General features: G+C 36.8%; 2 non-coding genes across 2 annotated transcripts; both read right to left on the bottom strand.

The window, feature by feature from the left end:
• Nucleotides 1-8988: 8988 nt before the first annotated feature.
• LOC127108884 (U1 spliceosomal RNA) lies at nucleotides 8989-9149 on the bottom strand. Its single transcript, XR_007796386.1, has one exon. It is a non-coding gene; the product is annotated as a U1 spliceosomal RNA (small nuclear RNA).
• A 3159-nt stretch (nucleotides 9150-12308) lies between these two features.
• On the bottom strand, nucleotides 12309-12504 carry LOC127109620 (U2 spliceosomal RNA). The gene has a single exon (XR_007796891.1). It is a non-coding gene; the product is annotated as a U2 spliceosomal RNA (small nuclear RNA).
• Nucleotides 12505-13409: the final 905 nt, after the last annotated feature.

Here is a 13409-nt window from a genome sequence, read left to right as displayed (position 1 = left end):
CATGTGAAAAATGAGAATCAAGAGGTCTTTCAAGGGTTGTAATGTGGCTTAGGTTACAAGAAAGGATATGATTAAGACAATTCAACCAAATTGTCTATCCTAAGGGAGCATTCCCAAAGATTCACTCTACACAATTTCCCTTTCTTTGATCCCTATCTTTTTCTTTTTCTTTTTCTTTTCAAATCCACACAACCATGAGCATTTCCTTTGCTTTTCTTTTTCTAATTTTTTTCTATGCTCTATGGTTTCAAGGGTGATTTCTTTTTCTTGTTTCTTTTCATATTTTTACCCTTTCATAGAAACTCACTTTTCCAAGTTTCTAATCAACTTTTCACTTTACTCTCCCCAACTTTAGATTCCAAAACCAAATTCATTCAATAATGCTCCCTACTTAGACATAAGCAAAAGGCAAAATTTTGCAAACAACTCGGTTTGAGGTTTCAACTGATACGAAAGAAATTAGGATTCATTTATTCCACAATTTTCAATTGATTTTACAATGATCAATCAAATGAATCCTAAATTAAGCTCAAAGGGGGTTAACTAAGGATTATTCCTCACAAGGTTAGTTGATTCAAACTTTTTTTTTTTGGTCAAGTGGTTTTTCTCACAAACAATGCCTCTATCATTTTCAAAAATTTCACACAAAAATGGATTGATGCATGATTTAGCATGATAAGAATGAGTTAAAACAATGCTCGGTTTCCCGCTTTTTAGTGTACAATGGAAAGTCTCCTCACAACTGGCTAAGTCCTATTTTGATTCAAAAATGACATATACTTCAATGAATTTATGACATGGAATTTGCACACACCATCAAACTACTCATGTTAAGTCTAGAAAGCGATAAAGTGTACCTTGAAATGCCGACACTAATTCTTATCATCACCACTCGAAGTGTCCTATGTTTCTTTCTTTGCGATCATTTCTCGGTTGCTTAAAGCTTGACTTATGAGTAAGAACAATTAAACAAAAATGTTGGCAAACCAATATTTGATTAAAACACACTTAAATTTCAAAAAGTATTCATGCAATTATCAAAATACTAAAGAAAATTTAAAGTGCTAAGGTAAAGTCATGGTGAACTAGAGCCACCCAAAAGTACATTACAAAATTCCCAAAAACAAAAACAGAATTAGTAAAAAGAAACTCAAACATACAACACTCTCAAAACTCCACAAATTCAATCCTCCTCCTCTTCATCACCACCTACACTTCCGAGAACATCTTCCATCTCCTCATTTGGGTCAGCACTACCTCCTGCACCCCCCGTAAAATTTGGCCTGCCCACAGGCCAATTAGCATAAGCTGCATAGTCAGCTTGCGATGGAAAAGTTCGGGCCTCTGGTGCCAGAAACGTGTTCTGGAACTGCTGCTGCATGGCATCGAAAAGAAAGGATTGAGACCTCCTGGAGGCCTCAAAGTTCTCACAGCAGTAGTTGGCAAATGCCATCTGATCAAAACCTGGGGTACTTTGAGGTTGAGGTTGAGGTCGGGATCTGGCTCGGGCTCGAGAGGAAGAAGTACCAGATGCATCAGTCTTTTCATTTGGGTTTTGCAGAAACCTGTTCAAATAAGCGTCACTGATCACACTGGTGATCGAGAAGTGTACTTCCTCAGGGATGGGAACATTTGCCCTACGGCACAGTCCCATGATAAGTCCTGGATAAGCTAGCACACCAGCTTTGCCCCCGAAATTGGTTCCGCTTAACACTATCTTTCTCAATTCTCCTGCAATGAGGGCTGCGACATCCACCGACTTCCCAATCATGATGCAGTACAATAGACACCCGACATCCATAGGAATTGTGGTGGTGTGGCTTCTTGGTCTGATATTAGTCAATAGTAGCACCAAAAAAGCCCTAGCTTCCAAATTGAAATTTTCCCTTTTCCACAATTTCGGATGCCCTTGATCATTCACTTCATAAGATTTTCCACTGAGACATAGGGTGGCATTGACCGCTTCCAGATTCCACCTGTTGGCTACCTCCATGATACTGTACTCACAACTCTCACCCTCTCCAAGAGTTAAGGGATGACCTAGATAAGAATTAATGTCATCCCTTCAAAATGAAACAATCTTGCCCCTTACCCTGGACCGGTAAATGAAAGTCGTACCCTCCTCGCGATGCATCGCATTCGCATAAAATTCTCGGACAAGGTCGTAGTTGATTGCGGCTTCCGGCTCGCATAACTTCATCCACTTTCGTTGCTCAAAAGCCGCAACCACGCTGTGATACACCCCGGTTGGAGCTAGCCGAATAAACCTTTCAGGCAAAATGGTTCTCTTGACGAGGCTCTCAATCGTGCTTCGTGTTCCTCACTGATGAACCTTCGGATAGAACGGGCCTGAGGAGGTGTCATGGTCTTAGTTCTCTTAGACATCTGCAATCAACACCAGAACAACCACAGAACAGATATGAACAGCATTAGCCAGCAATTAACAAAAAGAAAATGGCTCTGGAATTCACAGTTCGCGGCGCGAAGGGTAGTTCGCGGCGCGAACTCTGCGAATTCAGGAAATCCCCAAACTTCCTAGGGTTCCACCATTGAGGGATTAAACTACTCCCAACCAGCCAAATTGCTCAACCCTACACTAATCCTATTCTAATTCAAGCATGCAAAGTGATTTCAAGCAGTATTCAACAGAGAAATTCGATTTCTAACCAACCCTAATTGAAAAACCCAAAAAGGGATTGGAAAAGAGAAATTTAAGAATACATACCTTTTGAATCGCTAAAGCTTGCTAAAGATGAAGATTTGAACAAAGGAAAATGAAAGATTTTAAGATTTGGTGGGATTTTGAGATTGGGGCGAAAGCGCGGCAAAGTGATTTGAAATGAGGAATGTTTAAAATAAGAAAGAATTGACCTAAACAGTATTTAAATGATTTCTGTCACGCAAAGTTCGCGGCGCGAACAGGGGGTCGCGGCGCGAACTGCATAAAACAGAATCAATTAAAAATTTTCAATCAGTTCGCGGCGCGAACAGGGGGTCGCGGCGCGAACTGCAAAAAACAGAACCCACTCAAATTTATTCATTCAGTTCGCGGCGCGAACAGGAGGTCGCGGCGCGAACTGCAAAAAACAGAACTTTAAAATTCTAAAACTTTAATCAGAGCTAAAAATCACAGAACAGAGAAAATTAAAATGCAACTAACAACATTGGGTTGCCTCCCAACCAGCGCTTTGTTTAACGTCGTTAAGAGCTCGACGGTACCTCGATTAGCTTGATCCAGATAAGGAAAGGACACACACATCACGGTTTATGTCACCGCTATGATAGATTTTCAATCTTTGACCATTGACAGTCCAGCTTTCTTGCGACTTTGGGTCCTCTATCACAATGGCTCCATAATTCCGTACTTCCTTGACAACAAATGGTCCTGACCATTTAGACTTCAATTTACCCGGAAACAACTTCAACCTTGAGTTAAAAAGCAATACCATCTGTCCAACATGAAACTCTTTATGGCGGACCTTTCCATCATGGTACGCTTTTGTCTTCTCCTTGTACAGCTTATTAGAATGGTATGCATCGTTCCTTAGTTCCTCCAACTCATGGAGTTGACCTTTCCTTTTTTCTCCAGCTAGAGTGGAGTCGAAGTTCAAGAACTTAAGAGCCCATAATGCTCTATGCTCCATTTCAACTGGAAGATGACAAGTCTTCCCATACACCAGTTGAAACGGAGTCAGCCCAATAGGTGCTTTGTAAGTAGTGCGATACGCCCACAAAGCCTCATCAAGTTTTAAGGACCAATCCTTTCTTGAGTTCGAAACTGTTTTCTCAAGGATCCGTTTAATTTCCCGGTTTGAAACCTCAGTTTGACCGTTCGCTTGTGGGTGGTACGGAGTGGTCACCTTATGCTTTACACCATAATGTTGCAGAACTTTTTCTAAGGGTGTATTGCAGAAGTGTGAGCCTCCATCACTCACCAACACTCGAGGCACACCAAAACGTGAGAATATGTTCTTCTTTAAAAATTTGATCACAGTTTTGGCATCGGCCTTGGGTGAGGCAATTACTTCCACCCACTTCGAAACATAATCAACAGCTACTAAGATGTACTCATTTGAGAAAGAAGAGGGGAATGGGCCAACGAAATCAATACCCCAACAATCAAAAACTTCTACTTCTAGCATGTTGGTTAGAGGCATTTCATCCCGTTTTCCTATTCCTCCACTCCGTTGGCATGCATCACAACTCTTCGCATGTTCGTGCGCATCTTTGAATAAAGATGGCCAATAAAAACCCGATTGGAGTACTTTAGTGGCTGTTCTCAAACCACTATAGTGACCTCTATACGGAGAGTTGTGACAGTGCCACATAATGTCTCTTGACTCCTCAATTGTTACACACCTTCTCAAAATATTGTCTGCTCCTACTTTAAAAAGATAAGGGTCATCCCAGACATAATATTTTGCATCAGCTAAGAATTTCCTTCTTTGATTGCAAGTGAGGTCTTCCGGTGTTAACCCAATTGCTTTGTAGTTAGCAAAATCAGCAAACCAAGGCCTCACTTGAATCGCATAGAGTTTTTCATCTGGAAATTCTTCTCTCACCTCTTCTTCTTTGTTTGTAATTTCTACATTGACCAATCGAGACAAATGATCTGCCACCAAGTTCTCGGAACCTTTTTTATCCCGAATCTCTAGATCAAACTCTTGTAATAAAAGGATCCAGCGAATAAGCCTTTGTTTTGAATCCGGCTTGGTAAGCAGATATTTTATCGCAGAGTGGTCAGTGTAGATTACAACTCTTGAACCAATCAAATAAGCTCTAAATTTTTCCAGTGCATATACTATGGCTAGTAATTCTTTTTCAGTTGTTGCATAATTAACTTGCGCGTCATTCGACACCTTACTAGCATAGTGTATGGCATGGAAAACTTTATCGCTTCTTTGTCCTAACACCGCACCAACTGCATAATCGCTAGCATCACACATGAGTTCAAAATCAAGGTTCCAGTTTGGTGCTACGATTATTGGTGCGGTGATCAACTTTTCTTTCAAATCTAAGAAAGCTTTAAGACATGACTCATCAAAAAGAAAAGGCGTACCTTTGTTGAGCAAATTGCTCAATGGCTTTGCAATCTTTGAAAAGTCTCGTATGAATCTCCGGTAGAAACCGGCATGTCCTAGAAAGCTTCTTATTCCTTTAATGTTAGTTGGAGGTGGCAGTTTTTCAATAACCTCCACCTTGGCCTTGTCCACCTCTAGCCCTTCAGAAGAAATCTTGTGACCAAGTACTATACCCTCAGTGACCATAAAATTGCATTTTTCCCAGTTGAGCACTAGGTTGGTCTCCACGCATCTCCCCAGAACTACATCAAGGTGCTTTAAGCACATTTCAAAAGATGATCCATAAACAGAAAAATCGTCCATGAACACCTCAATGCATTCTTCTATCAAGTCTGAAAATATAGCTTGCATACACCGTTGAAATGTGGCCGGTGCATTACATAATCCAAAAGGCATTCTTCGGTAAGCAAAGATGCCAAAAGGACACGTAAAAGCTGTCTTCTCATGATCTGCCGGGTTCACTGAAATTTGATTATACCCCGAATATTCGTCCAAGAAACAGTAGAAATTGGGTAATATTTGTTGAAAAGTGCGCCAATTTGTTGAAAAGTATATCTTCGGCAAATATTTTTGTATCGTATCCACAGAGATTGGGTAATATTACCGCCGTTCTATAATTCAAATGTTATAAGTTTAGAAAGTAACAGGGTTGTTTTGTTTGGAAAAATATCTTGTTAATAAATGTTAACAAAAACTATGAAATGGTTTTAGTCAAATATAAAGGCTTGGCAAGATTGGAGTTCACTATTTCAAATGTTTATGTTTCCCTATGATAAATAAATAGATTCAAGATTATTGATGATGTTCAAGTATCCTCTCAAAGTCATTTATGTCTAAATGATATTGTGATAATCACTATATTGATCCTTAGACGATCTCTCCACCTAACTATCAATATAGCAATCTTTAATGTTTAATACCAAAGAAGAGTAATGAATAAATCTATCTCTACAACTTATTCACTACTTGAAAATCTGTTTTATGTCTAAACTCAAGTAATCTCTCTCGACAACTACTCAAATCTGGTTTTCAACTTAGGGCAAAAACAGTATTCAATACATCAACAATCTTTATCAAATATATAAATCAAAGTGAATACATAAACAGATGAGAATAGCTACTACCTCCAATCTTGACAAAAGGGATTTAGCTCCTCATCACCATTGTTACAAAGCAGAATGTTAAAGAAGAGAAAACTCTGTTTTCTCCCTTACAAAATATCTCAATGTACAATGTATGAATGATAATGAATAATTCATAATGTTTCAATGCCCTAGGTTAATGTATTTTGTCTCTACCAAAAAAGGTTGACATTTCCCTAATTGGACTTTGTCATCTAAAGCAGAAAAGCAATTCCCAGGCAGACATCAAAATGGCCATTAACTTTTCCTGCACAGCAGCACTTTTGACCCTTGGTCAGCTTGCTGGATTCGCAGCCTTCGCGGCGCGAAGGAAGTTCGCGGCGCGAACTGTTGCTTCTCCAGCTTCCTTGTTTGGCAAGCTTCCTCCAAAATGTATTGTTGCAATCCAAGGTCTTGCTTATCCACAATTCTACAAAACTAACATAAAATGTGAAATAACTATTCAAAACAAAATAAATTAAACCTAATTTCATTTATACAAAATAGTGAAGATAAAAGTGTGTAATTAAATCAAAACTTGGTAAAAGGGACCAATAAAATGGTATAAAAAGTAGTAAAAATTGGTCCCTAACACCATGTCCTTAAAAAGTAATGAATGCTTAAATTTCCATGATTTACAAACACCATGATGCACCCCTCTTGGATCCTTTCTCATATAATCCTTATTTTTACTTACAGTTTGTATTTGTATATTAGGATAAGTTCGTTCTTCTTGTGGCACCAACCATTGAGTTTCACCAAATTTCTATGCCTCAATTGACTTCTGCTGAGTATTGCTTTATACCCTGTCATGAATCTGTATCTAGTGATAGCAACATTTAGATTATTATATTTGGAATAGTATTCAATGCTACAATTGTAAACTATCCTTTTTCGAGGATGAAGCATTTTGTCGTGGAAGATCCTAATATTTAAAAATTTCAGACATTAAGTTTCATTTCTACAGACTTGCTATTATATTAGAATACAAGTTGAATATCTTTACACTCTCATTTCGTTTCTCTTAATTTTAAATATTTTCACTTAGTGATTAAACATCAACACATTACTCACATTTGACAGCAAAAACTACTTTGTAAATTAGCTTGCTTGCTGGCTTATAATATTTTCTATACTTGTGCTTCTAATTGGTAGATTGGTTGAAGTGAACACCATTATTATGTTCATGTGTTTATCGTTTATTCAAACAAAATCATTTCTAACAATCTCTAGAGGCTAGTGGTTTTTTTGGTGATTTTTCTGTCTAACATGCTGTCTGCCGCGATGATTGGTGAAGTTTTCATATAATGATGAATATTCTCAAAATTTTGAAAATGACTTTGGTACACTTTGAGGTTGTATGATCAAGGTATTGTCTTTGAACATTACATGAGGAATTTTGTATATATGAACTTCAAAACCTTTTTTTAAAAAGTAAAATAGTGTACTTTTGTTTGATCCATACTGATTAAGTCAAAATGTTCAACATCAACAATGTACACCACATTTTGGGACTGAATCACAATGCTTGAGATATGATAAAAATTTCAGATGCAAAGTTGTCTAAGGAAAAAAGAATTGACAGAGCATCGGGAAAATGATTTGAGAGAAGGCCTACAATTATACAAGTAAAACTACCAGACTCAATTGTTTTCTGTGTCCCTTTTCCCACTTTTTTCCACTTGAAACCGACCAACTTAATGGAGTTTTTAGTAGATCTTCCATGTGTTTAACATAAAGGATTTATACATTTTACTGTTTTACTGTTTGTTTAGATACTTAATATCATTTGTCTGTTATTCATGTTTTGGAATTTTCGGTTGAACAGTGTATGTGATTTTTTTAAAGTTGCTTATTTTGGAACAACATTTCCACACATTTTCTTGATAACGTATAGACAACTGAAGGTAGCTCTGTTCTAAGAGTTGCTGCTTGGATCTCATTTGACTCTTCATTGTATAACTCCTTCCAGCATTCACTTACAGCTTCAATGAAGTGCTTAGGTACTTAACGTCACTTTTTAATGTCTTACTACAAACTGTATTTGGCAAGTTTTCTATCTCTCTGACTACATATCTCCTGCCATTTTTATATTGCTTTATAAGAACAGATACTACACTTGATCAATAACTCATTCTCATCACTTCAATTTACCTACATGACAACATCACAGGTAATGCATATATAGATTGCAAAACAATATTTACCTCATCCCTTATATTTGCTTCACATTAATTTCTCATAATTCTTAAAAATATGTTACCTCCTCTCTCATCCTGAAACACATAAGTTGGAAGCATATTCATTCTAGGCAGCAAATTGTTTACATCTATTTATTCCAATATAAGCTCCAACAATGTTCTTTTGTCCATAATTATTCCATTCATTTATAAATATCAGGTTTCGATATTAGTGAACTATTTTTAAGAATGTCTTCATTCTGTTTCATAAGTTTTTCAATAAATAACTATAAATTTCTTCTCTGTTGTCCTCTTAATCTGTTTTAATGATAATCATATTTTGCCACCATTTGGTTGTTTATAAATAGAATGATATCATTTGGTTGTTCATTTGCTATGGAAGACAAAACACTTTAAGCCTCTGCTTATGGATCTTAAGAAAGTACAAGGGAAATACTTCATGTTAAGAAAACATGCTTGTTTATAGATGTATTGTTAACGGAATAAGAGTAGAAAAAATTCTCGTTAAGAAAACATGCTTGTTTATAGATGTATTGTTAACGGAATAAGAGTAGAAAAAATTCTCAAAATTTGATATTAGAATAAGAGGGGGCCGCGCGAACGCAGGCCCCCACAGCAACAAATTATGATGTAGGTTCCACCACTTGGGTAGACCTTAGGATAGCACCCCTCCTAAGTGCAATGGAGGTCACTCCCCTAGGCCATGGTCCTTCATGATCAACCATTGACCCCATCCAGGTAAGTACCTTACAATGAAGGTATTCAAGTTCTTTTATACTCTTGCTTATTCCAATACCTTTCACCTTCTCTCAATGTGGGAGTCAACTATCAGTAGGCAATATATTTCCCAACTTATGTAAGATTGATCGATAAAAGGGTGCATGCTGGTACTGATTGTTGGTGGTGTATCTTGGAGCCGGAGACAGTAGAACATATGTTGCTGCAGTGTAATAAGAGCATTCAGACTATTGCTAAATAGGATCATTGGAGAGAATTGTTATCATATATTAAATGCCCTGAGAAAAGGAGTATCTTTGAATCTAGTATTTCCCTTGGGTCAATGAAATGATTTCCATTCGATAACAGTAGTAACCATGAAACAACCGAGTATCATGCATTGCCATGCCTTTTATTGCAGGTTAATTGGCGACGTCCGTCCATATCTTCTGGTCCAAACTGTATCATGCGTTGTCATACCTCTTGTGGCCATTTTATTGCTTCCAATGTACACACATTCAACGTATTGGCTATGGGATGCAGGTTTGTACTGTTACAATCATTCTGCACCATATAGCATTGTGATTTTGCTTTTCATTATCAGTATTTGTTTTTGAGCACTTTCTTGGAGGTGCTTGTAATGTCATTTCTATAATTTGTTTCATTGTTTTTACCGCTCTGGATATTATGATATCATTTGAATTAGTGTTCCTATCAACACGCCTATGATGTAGCTTGCTGTTATGTAACATTAATTAAACTAAGAGGGAGATTGTATAGTTCACATTTATTTTCTGTTCAAAGTGATTTCATTCATGCAAAGATGAGTAGTGTCTTTCATTTTCTACAGATTGCCTGCAGCATCAAAATTAAATAAGTAACAACTCTTGGCATTTCACCACATGAACCTTCGTTCTCAATAAGGATTATTGAGATTGTGCGGCGGTCCATGATGAAGGTCACCACTAATAGCAGCGCCGCATTAAGGATCCTTTCCAACTTCCCGCTATCTCGGAACCCTAGCACAAGACTCTCTTTCTTCGATTTCCTTTTTGCTGTTTGAGAATTCGAGAAACCTTATGCTGAATGTTTCTTGTTTAACTTTAATTGAGGACTTAAACCCCTAAGTTGTGATGTTGATGTGTTGAAACTCACTGAAGATCCCAGTGGATTCGACTTGGTTGATCTGTATGTGGAGCACGAGGTTGATAACCCTGACATAATAGACGAGGCAGAGGCATTTCAGGGAGTTGATGTTGTTGATGATCTTAAAGTTAACAATGATAAGAATGATAATGTTGTAGTTGATGATGATGGTGAAGTTAACAATGATAAGGAGAATAATGTTGTAGTTAATGATGATGTTGAATGGTGGCCTGCCCGCTCCAAGTTGCGAGTTGGCCCATGGGACTTGTGCGAAGGTACCTGTCTTATGGGTCTTAGACAGGAGGGTATAGCGTGAGGCTGGTTTCACAGAGCAGCGAACACTTCCTACTCTTGACAGTGGAAGGATCACAGGCCGTTGTACCTCCAGTCCACAACACTTGGTGAGCCTAGCCCCTTGAACCATCTCTTTTTGGGAGGTGGGGTTCATACATTTTGGGGTGCCATGTCCTTAAAAAGTTATGAATGCTTAAATTTCCATGATTTACAAACACCATGATGCACCCCTCTTGGATCCTTTCTCATATAATCCTTATTTTTACTTACAGTTTGTATTTGTATATTAGGATAAGTTCGTTCTTCTTGTGGCACCGACCATTGAGTTTCACCAAATTTCTATGCCTCAATTGACTTCTGCTGAGTATTGCTTTATACCCTGTCATGAATCTGCTGATATCCTCTTTATAGCGGCAACTGAGTTTGAACCTTTAAAATATCCCTTGTAAACACCACCTTGGCCAAGCTTTTGTGTCTCTTCAAAGTTGTTTGTTGCATTCAACAGCTCATAATAACTCATCTTCTTAGTCCAACACTCATTTGGAATTCATCATCCATATCCAGATCAGATAAGGTCTTCTTCTTCTCTTCCACAATAAAATGATTAACATTGCTATTAAACTCAAACTCAAAAATACAAAACCTACTCTCTGTCCCTCCAATAATTTAGTTTTGATTAAGTTTATTCTCTTCTCAGAATATCTTCATAAAAATCATAATCTGGTTGGCTTGTACTAAAAGACCATGACATCAGCATATGTTCCTCATCTACAGTTCCTGTTGAAGCTGATATGCCAACAATAACATATTCTGGTAAGTGCTCTCTCAGATCAGTGATGTGTGAAAAGTTTTGTGGCTCTTGCCCTTCATTGAATATGTATCTAGTGCTCTCTTTCTTTACACCTGGTGTATCCAGTTTGTCGAATTAATTAAGATCAGATGAGCAGTGGCTTTCATTTTCTACAGTTTAGATGACTAAGGAATCGGTTATGAAAAAATTGAATTGGAATCTTACACTTGTAGCCAATTTTAGAGTAATTTCCTGCCTTGCCCCACATTTGAAAAAATTGTCCCAATATACTCCATTTTGAAAAAAAAATCCCAATCTACCCCTTTTTTAGTGGGGCCTCGCCATTCCATTTGACGAGGGACTGCAGAATTTTTTCTTGCTTGTAAGCTCGTCACTTGAAGTGACGAGGCATTAAAGCAATTCGTTTTTTTAATCGTTTTTTTAATTGAATGATAAATTTCCATTTTTATTCTTATTTTATTCTTCTTTTATTCTTCTTTTATTCTTCTTTTATTCTTCCATTTGAATGATAAATTTCCATTTTTAAATCTATTAACAATTATTAGTATTTAATAGATTTAGTATTCTATTTACACTTCCTATTAATTAATTATTATTAATATTAATTAAATACTATTTAAAATAAAAACAAAACAAAAAAGTATGCCTGCACCTACTCGTCACTTCAAGTGACGAGCCATTGAGGTAAAAAAATTTCTTCCACGCCCTCGTCATTCCATTTGCCGAGCTCATGAGGCAAAATATCTTTCAGCACCCCCTCGTCAGATCAAGTGACGTGGCCTAACTACAAAAGGGGATAGACTGGGATTTTTTTTTCAAAAGGGGGTATATTGGGATTAAATTTTGAAAAATAGGGCATTTCAAGCAAAAACTCCCAATTTTATCCTATCAATCTGCAGTTGATCTAGTTAAAGGAAACAAATTTGAACTAGGTTTGGTGGGGTGTGCCCGGCTATTGCAATAGTGCAACGCAAAAGCGACACTTGAGAGACCCAATAGCAAGCTATTGAAGTGGACTCTCCCCCTCAAGAAATAAATTTAATATCGTGTGAACCATTGGCCCACATATCAGATATTAAACTGATAAGAACAGATACTACACTTGATCTTAGCCAAAAGGCCGAGAAAGGTATGAGTTAAAATGCATGCTAGTTGTGCATTTTATATCAGACATTTGTTACGTTTCTTACTTCATTAACCGAGGTGGGACTCTTATGCAGCATCTTCTATTTGAAACATATAAACTGTTTTGATAAGATATCTTGAAACCATCACTTGTTGAACTCGTGGAATCAGATTCAAATGTAACTCTCCTGCCTCTTTCATGCTGTTCTGTCATAAATAAATTAAAAATAATAATTTCAACATTTATCTTGATCAATTATTTTACAAGAGTTTAAGAAAATGACAACTTGGTATCGCTTTGTGATCAATACTAACATAAAGTTAATTTTTTAAGGTCACACATACTGAGGTGGCTGCCATGTCCTTGATTTTTTTGGCCTACCATGTATATTTAGTTGGAAGCCAAAATCATTTTAGTCAGCAAATTGTTTACATCTAATAGTTCCAATATAAGCTCCCACGATGCTATCAGTTTCAATTGCATGCTAACTATTTAAAAGAATGTCTTCATTCTGTTTCATAAGTTTTTCAATAAAGAACTATTGTTTTAACATTCTTGCTGATAACAAATATTAACTATCTTAAGAAAACCGGCTTGTTTATAGAATAAGGATCAGAAGAAAAAAAACATAAAGATAGTATAAGAATATATAAGTACTCCAAAGTAAATATACCTTATTGAAAATACTCCAAAGTCCATAGTATCTTTACATTTAACGAGGAATTGAAGTATATGGTTCTTAACTTTGATATTAACTAGAATCATAGATGAATCTGACTATTAAGAAAAGTGATCAAGAAATCAAGAAATTCTTCCTCAAAACTTATTTTCAGTTGATTTTGACACGCTCTCCATCATAGCTTTAAAAATAGCTAATGGTTTAGATAATAACTATTTCATTTTTGTTTATTT

Source organism: Lathyrus oleraceus, chromosome 7 (assembly GCF_024323335.1).
Source record: "Lathyrus oleraceus cultivar Zhongwan6 chromosome 7, CAAS_Psat_ZW6_1.0, whole genome shotgun sequence".
NCBI classification, from domain to species: Eukaryota; Viridiplantae; Streptophyta; class Magnoliopsida; order Fabales; family Fabaceae; genus Lathyrus; species Lathyrus oleraceus.
This window is presented reverse-complemented; position numbering and strand designations above follow the sequence as displayed.